Source organism: Planococcus citri, chromosome 3 (genome assembly GCF_950023065.1).
Source record: "Planococcus citri chromosome 3, ihPlaCitr1.1, whole genome shotgun sequence".
In the NCBI taxonomy this organism is placed as follows: Eukaryota; Metazoa; Arthropoda; class Insecta; order Hemiptera; family Pseudococcidae; genus Planococcus; species Planococcus citri.
The window spans coordinates 75,977,360-75,992,454 of NC_088679.1; the positions used below are offsets into that span (position 1 = coordinate 75,977,360).

Genomic DNA, 15,095 nt, shown 5'->3' on the forward strand with positions numbered 1-15,095 from the left:
TTCGAGTTACTCGGAGAAATATTCAAAAACGAGGAAATAATTTCAGTAATTTTATAGGCTGTATTGTGAGGCGATAATTATCAAACTCGAATTGGAAAACTTCATTTCCCAATTGCTGAAAAAAAAATATTAATGATTGAAAAAAATCATTAAAATATGCCTGAGGTTTAATAAGAAAATTTTTAATTGAGCCTACAAGCCCATATTTGTAATTTGTGAAGCTCTGTGCTCAGTCTACAAAGCACCTATATTTTGTATTCTTTGTACATGAATTTAACTTTGAAGATGACTCGAGTACTGCAAAATTCACTAAGCGTTAATTGTTTCACGCTTTATAACTTTTCTATCCCTACATTTACGCATGTACCTGCTTTAGTGATAGTATAAAAGATTCAACGTGCCAACTTCGCCATCATATGTCAGTTGCAAGCTTTTCATCTTTCATTGTATAGGCTTATTCTTATAACTTTTTCATCTTTGTTCAAGGTTGAAAGGGAAATTATTAAAAAACAGAAAACTTTACGTGTACATAATCGAATAAACTCGAAATTACATATTTTCAAAGAAGTTTTCTAAAAGAGTTATTTTATAATTTTTTTCGTACGAGTATACACGAATGAGCCTAACATCAAAAGCCTTTTGATGATGTATTTAATATGGAGGGAAGAAGAAGAGAGACGATTAATATGTGTGCAGAAGTTTTGATATGGAGATGACGTTGTTGAACGGGTAACAGGGGAAATGGGGCAGGGGAGGATTTTTTAGAACTAAACATAAGAAAAGTTATCAACATGTGGTACATATAAGGTGGATCGCTGAAAAAAATCGGCGGATTTCGACTAAATTCAGCAGAGAATTATATTTTGAGTTAAAAGTTACCCATAAAATTTTTTAAGCTCCAGAGATGCCCCTTGAGAGGAGATTTGAGCACCCTCTCACTAGGCCTGCACGATCCCTACAAAGAACTAATACGACCCTCAATTTTTGGCGAACCATTCATGATCGAATTGATCAATTTTTTTAAAGAACCATTCGCCAACGAATCGATCAATTCTTTAATTTATGAATCAATTCGTTCGCGAATGAGTCATTTATACGAATCAATTCGTTCGCGAATGATTTACAAAAAATAATTCAATTCGTTCGTGAATGATTCACCAAAAATTGAGTAAATGAATCGATTCGTTCGCGAACGAGTCACTTATACGAATCAATTAGTTTGCGAATGATTCGTTAAAAACTATTCAATTCGTTCGCGAATGAGTCATTAAAAATTGAGTAAATGAATCGATTCGTTCACGAACGAGTCACATATAAGAATCAATTCGTTCGCGAATGGTTCATCAAAAATTGAGTAAAAGAATCGATTCGTTCGCGAACGAGTCGCTTATAAGAATCAATTCGTTCGCGAATGATTCGTCAAAAATTGAGTAAAATAATCGATTCGTTCGCAAACGAGTCACTTATAAGAATCAATTCGTTCGCGAATGATTCACTAAAAATTATTCAATTCGTTCGCGAATGATTCATCAAAAATTGAGTAAATAAATGAATCGATTCGTTCGCGAATGAGTTATCAACAAGCAAGGTCACAGGTGACCTGGCAACGGGTTCCCCGTAAAGTTGATACCATAAAAAAATATTTAAAACGCCTTTCTATTAATTAATTATGAGTACTTACTTTTTATAAACACGATGAAATGTCAATGAAAATTGAAAATGGTATTTCAAAAAAAAAAAAATTGAGTTATTAGGTACCTACTTAATAATATTTCATAATTTGTGATCGGGAATATTCGAATTGTTTTCCAAATTATTTGGACCTGCATTTTGGCAGATTTTTTATTTCTTTTTCACAAACGTGAAAAATTAATTTGTTTGAAAATAAAATTCAAAACTTCAAAAGCAAAATTCGCGTGCTCGGAACATTTTTGTTCAACTTCATAGTTCATATTTCATGGCTATTTCCCTGTGTCACTACACTGGCATAAATATAAATCGAAAATCATTGATAAAATTTTTTCGAATTATAATTGAATATTATTTGGGGGTTTCAAAGATTTGTTGAGTGAGATTGGCCGAATACAAAATGATAATTCATAATTGTTGTCAAAGATTCGAATCTTTGAATATCGAATTGAAGGTATGTAATATCCGCTCATTGGTCATTCCTGCTGTTTGCTGCTGAAAAAATTTAAAAAGAGACTAAAGAGTAAAGAGAGATTTGAATCGGTGACATTTGCTTGACACGTTTTCTGACTTGATCAATTTAAAAAATTGAATGAGGAAAACTTTAATTTTATAATTTTTAAACGCATCTACATTTCAATAAGTCGCAAAAAAATAGAGCATCAAGTAGGTAGGTAACAATTGAATTCAATGAAAGCTTCTAATATTTTAATTTTAAAAATTTGAACTATTTTTGAAACTATTTCTCTGTTTTACACTACACTGGATGACTGGAATAAATATAAAAATCCAAAATCTCCGATAGTTCAAAAATTTGAGAGAAAAAATTCAAATTCTCACCGTCAGTGTCTGGCTGAGTTGCTGCTAAAAAAAAATAACAAGTGTAATTCAACAGAAACGAGCGAAGTGATCGGTAGAATCGTTGATAACGAAGAAAGCGCATTTAGTCGACGCTGAAGAAGTCAAGAGTAACATATTGATCAAGGAAACCATCGGAAACGAATAAAAGTTTATTAATATCCAATAGCTTGAAGATTTGTTCCAATCGGCAATTGTGCTAAAATAGACGAAATACATAAAGTCAAATTTCTGCTCCGAGTTACTAATGTAAGTAGCGAAAAGAACAGCTATCATAGTACCTAAACACAGACTGCTAGAACTACAAATCAAAAGCAACCGTACCTATAAAACTCAATAAACAAACCTGATTTGAAAAAAATAGAGGTGAAATGTATGGAACAAAATAATCTTCAAGCTAATGGATATCAATAAACTTTTATTCGTTTCCGGTGGTCGGTACGTTACTCGTAGCTTTTTCAGCACCAGCTAAAGTAGCCCATTCGCTAAATGCGATCATGAACTTTAAATAAAGTATAATTTTAAAATCTGTTTTTGTTCAAATTAAATTATGAATTTCATTGAAAATTCAAGATGGACATTCATGAAGTGATAAAAAGAAATTTTCGTTGTCTTTGATTTTGATTGGAGGAACATCAAAAACTGTTGGCTGATAAAAACAAAGTAGAAAGAGTTTAGCAATGTTTACTATTTAGAGTTGAAGAAAGTGACTTGGCAGATACAAAGGAGTCTTATGTATAGCGTATTACGCAACACATAAGATACCTTTCTAAATAACGTGGAGGGCTGAATTATTGAAAGCGATTTTAATATGGTTCCCCTTGGTGGGGGAACCCTAAAAATTGAGTAAATGAATAGTCGTTCGCGAACGAGTCTCTTATACGAATCAAATCGTTCGCGAATGATTTACTAAAAATTATTTAATTCGTTCAAAAATTGAGTAAATGAATCGATTCGTTCACGAATGATTCATCAAAAATTAAGTACAAAATGAATCGATTCGTTCACGAATGATTCATCAAAAATTGAGTAAATGAATCGATTTTTCGTTCGCGAACGATTCACTTATACGAATCAATTCGTTCGCGAATTTTTCAGTAACTATTGATCAACTCGGTCGCGAATGATTCACCTAGAAATCAATCAGTTTGTGGAATCGCCAATCGGTTGTGAATGATTCGATTCGATTCGATGTGATTCACTTCGCTTGAAAAGAGATCAGTTTCTCTACAATAGTTTCACAAAAACCGAATCAATCGTAAATTAATTGATTCGTTTGCGAATGCTAAATGCGCGAGTGTTGTTTTTTTTTTGGATAAATTCGTGTTTTGAAAATTTTTTCTTGGCAAATATTAGGTATGCATTAATCACTTCAAAGATATCATTCTTGAAATTGAGGAAATATTTATAGGATCGAAATGGTGCCAATTTTTCGATCATTTTTGCCAACTTTAAAAATTGTTTAAAAATTCACAAGTTTTTGGACATTTTTTTCATTTTTTAAAATTAGAAAAAATGATCAAAAAATTGGCACCACTGCGTTCTAAAATATTACCTCGATTTCAAGATGGATCTAAAATGTGTTTGCTATTGACAGGATGCAGCGATTCTTGCTAATTTCAAGAATTTTCATTCGAATAAAGCATTTTAATTTTTAGAATTCTTTCCTCACACGTAAAAATATACCTACTGATTAAAAAAAAAGGCACTCGAGGTGTTTGCCTGAAAATCAGCTCAAATGTTGATAAATCCATAAATAAGGGAAAGATAATAAAAAAACACGAAGAAGTCTACGTAGATGAGTCATGAAAAAACGATCTTCGATTTTCCCAGATAGAATTCGTTTTCGTTTCAAAAACCTTAAATTCACTTCTCCCTCAAATAGCGAATTTAATTTGCATGAGATTTAGTTTCTCACACAGACTTAATCATTCCCTCTTACGTTAGCTGTAGTCCTTGAGACCATTTCATACCCGACACATCCTCAATCAGAGCATCGATTATAACGATCTGTTTGAGAGAATCGATTCGCGTGATTTGTGCATACTATTTAAGGAATGTGTATAGCTGAACCCATTCATGAAACAATCGACTATGAATTAATTTCGGTGGTTGGTTATTTCCTCATCTCATCTCGGCTTGGCGAGGCCGTCAACAGCAGAAAGATTTATAGAAAGCAATGTGTAAAGCTGTTTCCGGCACCATTATACGAGTACACCAGCTGAATAATATTCGTACGGTTATTATGTATTAGAGAGAAGAGATGTGTGCACTAGAAACAGGTTGTAGGTACTCTGTATGTTGCGAAAATGACTCAGATCCTTCGAACCTACCTATATTATGCATGAGTAGGTATTCGCAGGTAACGAGTACCTTAATTGACTATAGAAAAAAGGGTAGAGATATCCAAATTGTATGAGAATATACGATTTTATAATTTTTTTCTCTTTTATTATTAAACTGCAGATTACGAAAATCCAAAATTCTCGAATTTTTTTTTTACTCTCAACAAATCAGGTATATCCAATTTGCGGTCTTTAAAAATCCAATTTCGAATACTCCGTTCATGGTTTGAAATTATAAAAATCGCCGCATTAGGCATCGTGTGGCCTGGTGAGCGATAGCGAAGCTGTATATTCTATATGCAATATGTGTGGTGACCAGCGGTCAATCTGGCTTCGTTCTTTTGTTAAATAATCAATTTTTCTTTTTCTTATATTTGCCGAAGAACGTTGAATATACCGCAACGGATTGCCCAGCAACGCCTACCTTTTTTCTAATGTGACCATGTGAATAGAAGTGAAACGTGGTCTAGTTATAGCGTTTAAAGATACGTGATTTGGGTTAATGAAATTGGTTTTGTTTTGCCAAAAAGTACCTATACGTATAACAAAAAGAACCTACCACCTTGGTCGTTCGTTGGTCCGGACGACGACGACGGCTTGTGCGATAATTACTACGTTTTTAACAGTTTTATGAATTTATTAGGTCGGCCTCTCTCTCAAAGTATAATATCTGGTGGAGGCGCGGCGTTGATGTTTGATAAGACGTAATCTCGCTATATATAAGGCCAGAGAATATACCCTTATACGTGAGGGGTATTTTTTCAATATAAAACCGCCCTCTCGTCTTACAGAACAAACATTATTATTAATTCGGAACAAGTGTCTACGTTTTCCGGTGAGAAAATATGGAACGAGCTAACATAGGTTTAAGGTACTATTAATAGTGATGCTCGTTGAAATTTATAAAAGTGTAGACTTTTGTGAAAAAGACAGAACTGTGTTAAAATTTGAATTTTGTGCGAGCGAATGTTGAATAAGCTTAACTTATAGTTTACGATTGCTAATTACGTAGGTAGAAGTATACGCGGCGCTATCGTCGTCGCGTATTAAAGGTGCTGTACCGTTTTGCGGCTGCAAATTGCCTTAAGTGACATCTTTTCGTGAAAACTTTCGCTTGCCAAGTTAATCACTCGTGAAAAGGGTTACCTTAATATCTTTACTAAATTTGACTACTTTAGAGATAAAATTCTTACGCGCCTTTAAAAGTTACACGCGAGAATCGATTTTTTAAATCAAGTTTACAGATGTTTAGACTTGAAAGTGAACGATGAGTGGAGACGAAGTGACGGAGTGTTCTGTTTTATGTACTCGTATAATTTGACTGGTACTTTGAAAGGTGTACTTATTGAAAGTGGTATAGATTTTTCAAGACGAATTCTGTTTTCGAAGGTTTCCAAGTGTTCAAATGATAGAAATTATGTTATTTTTTTACTCTGAAAAATGGCTCAGACCCCCCCCCCCCAAATCGCCGCCAAGTGACTCGAGATTTCAGTAGTTTGAGAATCATTGAGACATACGTGGTCCCAAAAATAATGTAATCAACTCTCATCTGCAATGAAAGTTTGGAATCATTGATATTCTATTTTTTTTTTGCTTGAAATTCGAGATAGGTATTCGATTCAATTTCATCGGTAGATCTGTACAGAATTTTTTCCAAATTTTTGAAAGTATGTACACAAGTTTTAGGATCATGAAAGTATTTTCCAAGTTTTTCGAGAGTTTGAAAAAATGACTGAAAGTAATTTCGGAAAGTATTTTTTGACATGATTTTTGCTATTCATTGTTTTTTTTTTCAAGTTCTCAAAAATCAGTCTTGATATTGAAAAAAATTGTTCCATGTGTCAAAAAGTAATGATTTTTTTCAAATTTTCAAAGGTCCAATATAATTTTTAGAATTTTTTCCAAGTTTTAAAATACATTTTTAGATTTTTGGCTAATTTTTAAACATTAATTAATTGGAATCAAAAAATGCGAAGAAAATCAAAATTTTACAAAACTGACTGAGAGATGTGAAATTTGGTATGCACTTTTTTTAATGACTCTTCCCCCCCCCCACCCTCATCAATTTAAGACGGTTTCGAAACGTTTTGAGCATCAAGTTCTCAAAAGTCAGTCTTGATGTTAAAAAAATTGTTCCAAGTGTCAATAATATTAATCATTTTTTTGAGATTTTCAAAAGTTCAATATAATTTTAGGAATTTTTTCCAAGTTCTAAAATACATTTTTTTGATTTTTGGCGAATTTTTAAACATTAAATTGGAATCAAAAAATGCGAAAAAAATCAAAATTTTACAAAATTGGCCGAGAGATGTGAAATTTGGTGTTCACTTTTCTCGATGACTCCCCCCCCCCCTTCATCGATTTGAGACTGTTTCGAAACGTTCTGAGCATTTCTGGAACATCCAGCTGATTTTTGAAAGTTGAAATTTCCACAAAATTTGTTTCAATGAAATTGAAAAGCTAAATGTTTTGAGAGTTTGAAAAATCGACTAAAAGTAATATTTCTGAAAGTTGACCTCAACTGCCAAAAAAATTATTCATTTTTTTCAAATTTTTAAAGGTTTGATATTATTTTTTAAATTTCTGGCAATTTTTTTCAAGTTCTAAAGTACAGTTTTTTTTTTTCGCTCTGGCCCATATCCAACCTGTTTTGGAAAATGGTCCAGTTCCAATAGACGTTCTTCTTACACGGATTTTGGATGATTTACTGTATCTCTTTCTTTCAAAACACTTTTAGATTCCATTCGCCAATTTTCAAAATCTCAAAAGTCTTCCTCTGTTTTTGGTGAATTTTTAAACGTCAAATTCGAGTCAAAAAATGCGAAAAAAATCAAAATTTTAGAAAATTGGTTTATAGATGTGAAATTCGGTGTGCGCTTATCTCAATGACCCCCCTCTCCCCCCCCCATAGATTAGAAACAATATTATTCTAAACGTTTTTGAGTATTTCTGGAGCCTCCAGCTGATTTCTGAAAGTTGAAATTTCCACAAAATTTGGGTCAATGAAATTGAGCTAAAATTCACTTTAAACGTCGTTATTTCAACAAGCTGAGTAGATTGGAGATGGTTTCAAATCGTTCAGAGGCCTTAAGTTATGTTTTGAAATTCCAGATTTTCAAAAAGTGCCTTGAAATCGTCCAACCATGAGCTTTCGAGTTTTTGCAGAAAATTTCTCAAAATAACAAAACCTCTTGGAGAAAAACTGATCACATGTTGGGTAGGAAATTTCATACTGTACCTACAATTTTGTCTTGCTTCAATGAGTTTTGTGTGATAGAAAATCAGAAAAAAATCTCAAATTTCTCATCAGAAGCAATCTAAATACTTGTAACATGTATTGAAATTTTCACATAGGCCCCTCCGATTTTTTTCTCCAGTAAATAGTCAATTTTTTTTACAGGAAAATTGAAATAAATTTACAAATAAACAACAACAACAAATAATTCATTCGAACTGAGATGAAAATATCTCAAAAATTGAACCATGAATTACAGTTGTAGCTTTATTGAAGGGAAATTTTATGTTCCACATTTTGTTTCTCATATTTTTTTTCATAGGACCTTCAATTTTTTACAATAGTTGATTTTTATTATGGTAAATGTGAAATCGATTTTTTGATCGCAAACAGTCGATTCAAATTCGACCTAAAATAAGGATCTCAAAATGCAAAAAAAATAAATCACAGCCTAATTGTTGAGAAATTTTATGCTCTTCAATTTTGTTTCTGTTCATTTTTTCTGCAAGCCATCTGTTTTATTCAACTATTGATTTTTTGTGATAGAACAGTTGAAAAATTTAATTCAAGTGGAATTTCTAAATTTCAACTCAAAATATCTCAGAAGAAAAACTTCCCAGAAAAAAATTGAATGAATTTTCATTAAATAATGGGAAATTTTGAGCTTGTTACGTTTTAATTCTGCTTAAAATATTTTCGAAACAGAGGATCCCTAAAAAGCTCAAATTAACTGAATTTAGGCTTGAACCAGCGGAAAAACTTATTTCTTGTCTATTAAGTATTTACATTCTGAAATGTGAACCCGAATCCCTGTATTTTTCAGCAGATTTGGAGCCTCTAGCGTATGAAATCTTATGTGTGTTGTTATAATTTTCGAAACCCAAGTGTTTTAAATTGATGAAATAACCTGTGTTTGTGGAATCAGTCTTCTACTGCGGGGGTCCATGTCTTTCGCCATTTAAAATATTATGATATTGATGATCCAGTGTACAATTTTTGTATCAACTAGACTTGACATGGATAGATCCGATAGACAGTGGCCAAAGTATCCTTTACAAGAGCTATTTTTTGATTCTATTGCTCCATAGCACTATCTAAAGAAAATACCACACACTAAACTGCAAAGTAGTTTGATGAGGCATTGTCTCTAGTTCGTTCACAGCGCTCTCGAGTGGCCAGATTTCTAACCAACTGGAATTCCAAGTACTATCAACTTGATGGTAGAGAGCGTCATTGATGGGTGTTTGTTCACAATCTTGTCTTACAGATGGCGATGCAGTCTCTCAATTCGTTATCAACATATTTTAGAATAGTGTACTTCAATACATAAGTTATACATAAGGTACCTATATCCTCTTATCATAAAATTCGAGTTTCCCGCTCAAATTTTATCGAAAAATGGCGGGAAAACGTTTTTCCTCATCCCCTCCCGCAAAAAAGTCCATCCACCACTTTGAAAAAAAATCCAAAGTAAATTTTTTTAGCCAAGCTAACCTTGAAAAAGGCAATTTAAAAAATATGACTTGTGCGGCATGAAATGAAATGGCACGGCGCAATTAGCGACTGCGGATAATTCATCTGCGAGTGCGATGCGAAGGTACCTAGTACCTACCTAGGTATATTGCGCTGTAAAATTTCCTTTCATGCTATTTGGGCAATAGAAGGCCGCGCTAATATTAACAGGACCGTGAGTCTTTTATGTATGCACTCTATTTTAAAATCATTCGTATTAAAACTTTAACGCACCGTGTCTAGTTTAACACGGGTAGGAAGAGAGCAGGGTGTCTGTTGGCGTACTCGACGCTAGAGTCAATTTTCTTTTTAGACGATCGAGAAATAATAAAGGTAGAGAAGTAATTTGGTTCAGATTCTGATCTCTGTTGTCTCTCTTTATTGAAGCGCCCATCGATGGCGTGTATAGGTAAGTATACTGGTATATTTCAAAAGATGTATATTAAAATCGAGCAATCCTTGAAGAGCCCAGCGTGTATTTTAATTCAACGCTCGTATATAAATACAATAGCTAAGACTGGATGATGGTGGAACGGTGATAGTATATACTCGTACCAGGTTGACAATGTATGTAATGTACATAATATAGTGTCATTAAGCGCCAGCCCGCCAGTCTCTCTCTCTCTCTCTCTACTCTATGTATCGTACTCGTAATTCCGTCTACGTGTAATATGCATTTTTAAGTCTTCGTATGATAATTTTTTTTTACTAGCGTTAAATGGTTCATCATTGAAAAGATTTAAATCGCTGAGTGAAAGTGTTACTTGTCTGTTCGATGTGGAATGATGCAGAAATATGCATTAATAAATAGTTTGACGAAGAATGAGATACCTATTGGGGATCTCCAGTTGGAAAATTATGATGGATGCAGACTGCAGTTGATTCTTGGGGTTTATTACGAAGGCTGTGAGTAGATGCTTGAGACTTGAAAGGAATCTGTAGGAAAAAATTGATGCTTCTTTGAGAAGCTTTCAGGTTCCAGGTTGGATGATGAATTTGAAAATTGAGAAAGCATACTCAATATGTTTAGAAGTATCGCAACAGGTCCAACAAATTTTGAACTGGATAAAGGTGAATCAAAGTAGGGCCCAAACCCAAAATACCCAACGAAAAAAAATTTCAAGCGCTGAAATGAATTTTTATATTTTTTCTAAATCGATCGACAAGTTTACAAAGATAGTAAATCCGAGTTAATAAGAACAGAATTGCATTTTTACCCTGCTTGCAGCATTTTTTCGAAAACCGTAGAATCCAAAATCCGCTGGAGGCTCCAAAACGGTTTCGAAACCATCACCAATCTACTCAGAAGGTTGAAAATGAAGCACGAACCAAATTTCAACCTTTTATGTCAATTTTTATCAAATTTTTATTTTTTTCCATGAAAAATAAGCCAGATTTAAATTTTTTTAAATTTTAAAAATTTTCCGAAAATTAAGAAATGAAATTGAACTTAAAAAATTTTTTTTGTTAGTGTATTTTGAGCCTTTCTTTTAATTCTTTTTTGTTTAGTTCACACATTTTTCTCCTGGTTGGGATACGTTTCATTCTCAGGCCATGGCTGCTTCCATGTACTTGAAGTTTTTGAGAAATCCTCAAAGTTTAAGCCAATTTTTGAACCCTGAGTCCAAATTCTTGCTGAAAGAAGACAACTTTTGAATTTTCTAGCCAGAATTTCCTGCAGAATTGTAGAAGAGCTTTGCCCTCAGAACTGGAACTGTGATTCTTTGACGTAACAGCTTACTAACGTATATCCTGAAATGGTTTTGAATCCCCATTTAGAATGAATTTATTGATTATTCAATCGTAATGCTCTTTTGAATTCTGATCAACCTTTTTTATTAGGCATCAAAATGCTGAAGATAAAATATCCAACCTGATGAAATATCTCAAAAGTTTAAATCATTAGAAAAGTTTCAATTAATTATCAAGTTTAAAGATGGGCAGAGTCATTTCATGTCAAATCGGTCTTGTTTTAATTGAGTTTGAGTCCTTCGATTTCGGTAGATTTTTTTCCATCTCCCCCCCCCCCCTCCATCGACCAGAGGAGAAGGTTTTTCTTTTCAGCAATTGAAATTTCTCCTCATGATACTCTGCAATTTGGAGTTTAAATTGCTTAAAAATATTACAATTTGGAAAAAAATATTTTTCGTTAAAAAATTTGAGAAGTTCAAAAATTCAAAATTGAGCTTTTTTGAACACTCAAATGTCAAAAAATCATCAAATTTTGGAGCTCGTGTTTTGAAAATTTGAAAAAAATTCCAGGAAACATATATTTGAAATATATTTTTAGAAATGCCTATGAATTTTTTGAAGTGGGATTCGCGAAAAGCTTCAGAGTACGAGCCTCAAAATGGTCATAATGTAAAAAAAAATATCAAATGCCCCCACTGGCCTTTCAAATTTCCTGAGAATTGAAGAAATCGTGTCGCGTATGAATTTTTCCTCAAACGGATAGGTGAAGTGGTTTTTTTTCAGTAATTGAAATTTCTGTAGTAATACATATCTATAAGTATTCAATATTATCCCTGACGAACCCTCTGAAATACAAAAATTCATCTCCCTAATAAAAAACACCAACTTCACAAACCAAATCTGCCCCCCCCCTTCCATGAGCGTAATAATCTTGTGATTATAAACACCCCCTCCCTCCAAAAAAAGAAGGAGATTGATTGCTTGAAAATACCTATTACAACTTGGAAAAAATATTTTCAAAATATTTGCCAAAAAAATTGAACTTTTTTGATAACTCAACATTTAAAATCTTGTGAAATTTAGGAATCTGTATTTTAAAAATTGGAAAAAAAATCCAAGAACCATAAATTTTCAAGTTATTTACAACTATGAACTCTTCTTGGTGCGGTTCACAAAATTATGGGGAAGGAGGTGGGGGTGGGGGGTATAGAGCCCAAAAATTTTGCTCAAAATGTCCTTCAACGCTCCCATTGGCCATTAAAATTTTTCTAAAAATTGAAGAAATTGTGTGGGTTATGATTTATTTGGTTCAGATCATTTTATTTATCATGATCAGCATCATCTCTGAAATCCTAATAACCTATATTTCTGAAATTGGGAAATTTTTTGAGGTACAGTGGGGCCAATTTTCTAGTCATTCTTGTCAATTTCAAAAAACCAAAAAAAAATCAAAAGTTTTTGATCATTTTTCTCGTTGTTTTAAAATTGGCAATAACACCCCCCAGAAAAAAATGAAAAAAATTTCCCACATGTCAAAATATCAGTTTTGATATTTTTTGGCATAATTATTTAATTTCTGAAAAAATCGTCCTGGATTTTGATGGTCAAGGCCTAGGTCGATGCAGAATCTCAAATACTATCTTTTGGAACTGGGCAATTTTTTTCAAAACAGGTTAAGTAGGGGTTAAAACAAAAAAAAAACATGATTTTTCCAAAAATTTCTTTTTTTTGAGGATGCATAACCCTCCTTCCCCCTCCTCCAGAAACACTATCGGGGTAAAAATAATTCTGAGTAAGTAACTTCAAATCAAAATTAAAGTCTGCTGCCCTGAATTTTTTCAAAACCCTCCCAACATTTTTTTGCAGTTCACGTTTTGTCACACAATTTCTTTTGTTTCCACAAAATCACATTTTTTTAACATTTTGAATTCCCCCCCTCTCATGGGCTTTCGAATATCATCACAGAAAGTTCATCGTAGTAAATATCATAAAAATGTATGCTTTCAGCTTTCTGGATTTTTTTTCAAAAATTATAATTCTAGCTTCAAAATTTGTCGAGTTTTTGAAAATTTAGCATAAAAAAAGCTCGATTTTGGATTTTTGTGATTTTGTAGCAAACATTTTTGAAATAACTCTTTACTTAATTACCTTCAAAATGCTGCAAATGGATTTTTTTTCAAGTTTTAGAATTCCTCAGCAATTAAACTCCAAAGTCAATGGGTATTAAAAAAGAAATTTATATTTCTGAACCACTTGCTTCATATGAGGAGGGGGTGCCACAATTATGACAATTTTATTTCTTTCCTGATGAGGGGAAAAGCTGATTTGACATGGAATGACCCCCCCCCCCCAATCACCTCCCAATTCTTCTTATTTTTTTGTCCGTTAGTATAGGCAGCTTGTTACATCCACTGCATTGTGATCTTTCAATTTTAGATTGATTCTTTCTTTTCAGGATCCCCCTCCCTTTGTGGCTTGTTATCTCAGGACCCTGTTTTGTGAATCATATTGAATCTTTTTTCTTGATCGAGGGATTAGATAAAATTATATCTACTAAAATCGCTTCAATGATTACAGAACTTTGGATTGAGCAATTACAAATGTATCTAGCACAAAATTTGGGTATAAAAATTGAAGTGAAAGTGAAATCCCTTTCCTCTATATTTCATCAATCAATCGAAAAATTCTACAAACTGATCTCCACACTACCTCATCACACTGAAATCCGAACCAAACCTCCGAACCGAAAAAAAAAATCAGCAACCCCATCACCTCGAAACAAACCGCTACTTAAGCTATATTTAAATGCAATTCTGTTAGCCTATAGCCTGGAAGCCTAAACTGTAAACTGAAAAAAAAGCGCCATTCCCCATTCGGCGGAATACCTACATCGACAATCGACTTCGACAGCAGCACATTACGGTACAATCTCTCTTACGCGTCTTTTCTAGTTCGAAATCCAGTTTCTCTCTCTCATTCTATACCTGAGAGTTTGGGATGCGGGAGAGATGAGCGAGTGAGAGAGAAAGATGCCGAGAACGAAGACAGACAGGTATCTGTCTATGGTTAGTACCAGAGTACATTTGTAGGCAGCGGCATAATCGCTCGCGCCCGTCTCCAGTGTATGAGATTTTACTGCACAAAAACCACTTCCCCTCTACCTCCCCCGCAACTCGACCAACCAGACATACTATCTATTTAGATAGCTCGAAGCATTATAAAATAGTATTCGGTTGACCAGCGAATAAACATGATATGGTGGGAGGTAATATTATCGCGTTATTCGCTATATTTTTCATTCTGATGCCCCTATTTTTTCGTCGATTTTCAAATTCGGTTTTTCGCGGTGTGAAGCCTTGAAAGTTTTCGCGAACTGATCCCTCGGCCAAAGGGTACCGAGCAAATTTACCGGCTGATAGGGGCGTGCGCGTGTTCGTGTAGTATTCGGTACGGTATATCGCGACTGATAGCTGCGGGCTACCCGAGCCCACAGGTGGATGAGGATAAAAAACTGGATTCGCACCTTAGATCTGAGATTTCGTCTGCTGCTGCACCACTTTTATACAACACGTGGAGTCAAAATATAAGCTTCGTCGTAGGTAACACGAGTGTGTTTTACTCAAATTTTTTTTTGAGAATTTGGTCGGCGTTTTCGTTAAGTACTTAATTGATAAATTTGTGAAGAAGTTGGCTATGATTGTAGATTTGTGATTTTTTGATCTATAGGAAATCGTTTTTTTGAAATAATGGTGATTTGAGGTGTC

General features: G+C 33.7%; 1 protein-coding gene across 6 annotated transcripts in view; it reads left to right on the forward strand.

Moving 5' to 3' along the window:
* TfAP-2 (transcription factor AP-2) overlaps positions 1 to 15,095 on the forward strand; it is a 245,737-nt gene that overhangs the window by 100,804 nt on the left and 129,838 nt on the right. The window contains exon 1 of one of the 6 annotated variants that reach the window (XM_065355280.1): positions 14,548 to 14,930. The exons of 4 other annotated variants lie outside the window; for them this stretch is intronic. The gene's annotated coding sequence lies outside the window, so the exon portion shown is untranslated. Of the gene's footprint in view, positions 1 to 14,547; positions 14,931 to 15,095 lie in introns of those variants that run through there. One more of the 6 variants, XM_065355281.1, reaches the window with a different exon arrangement.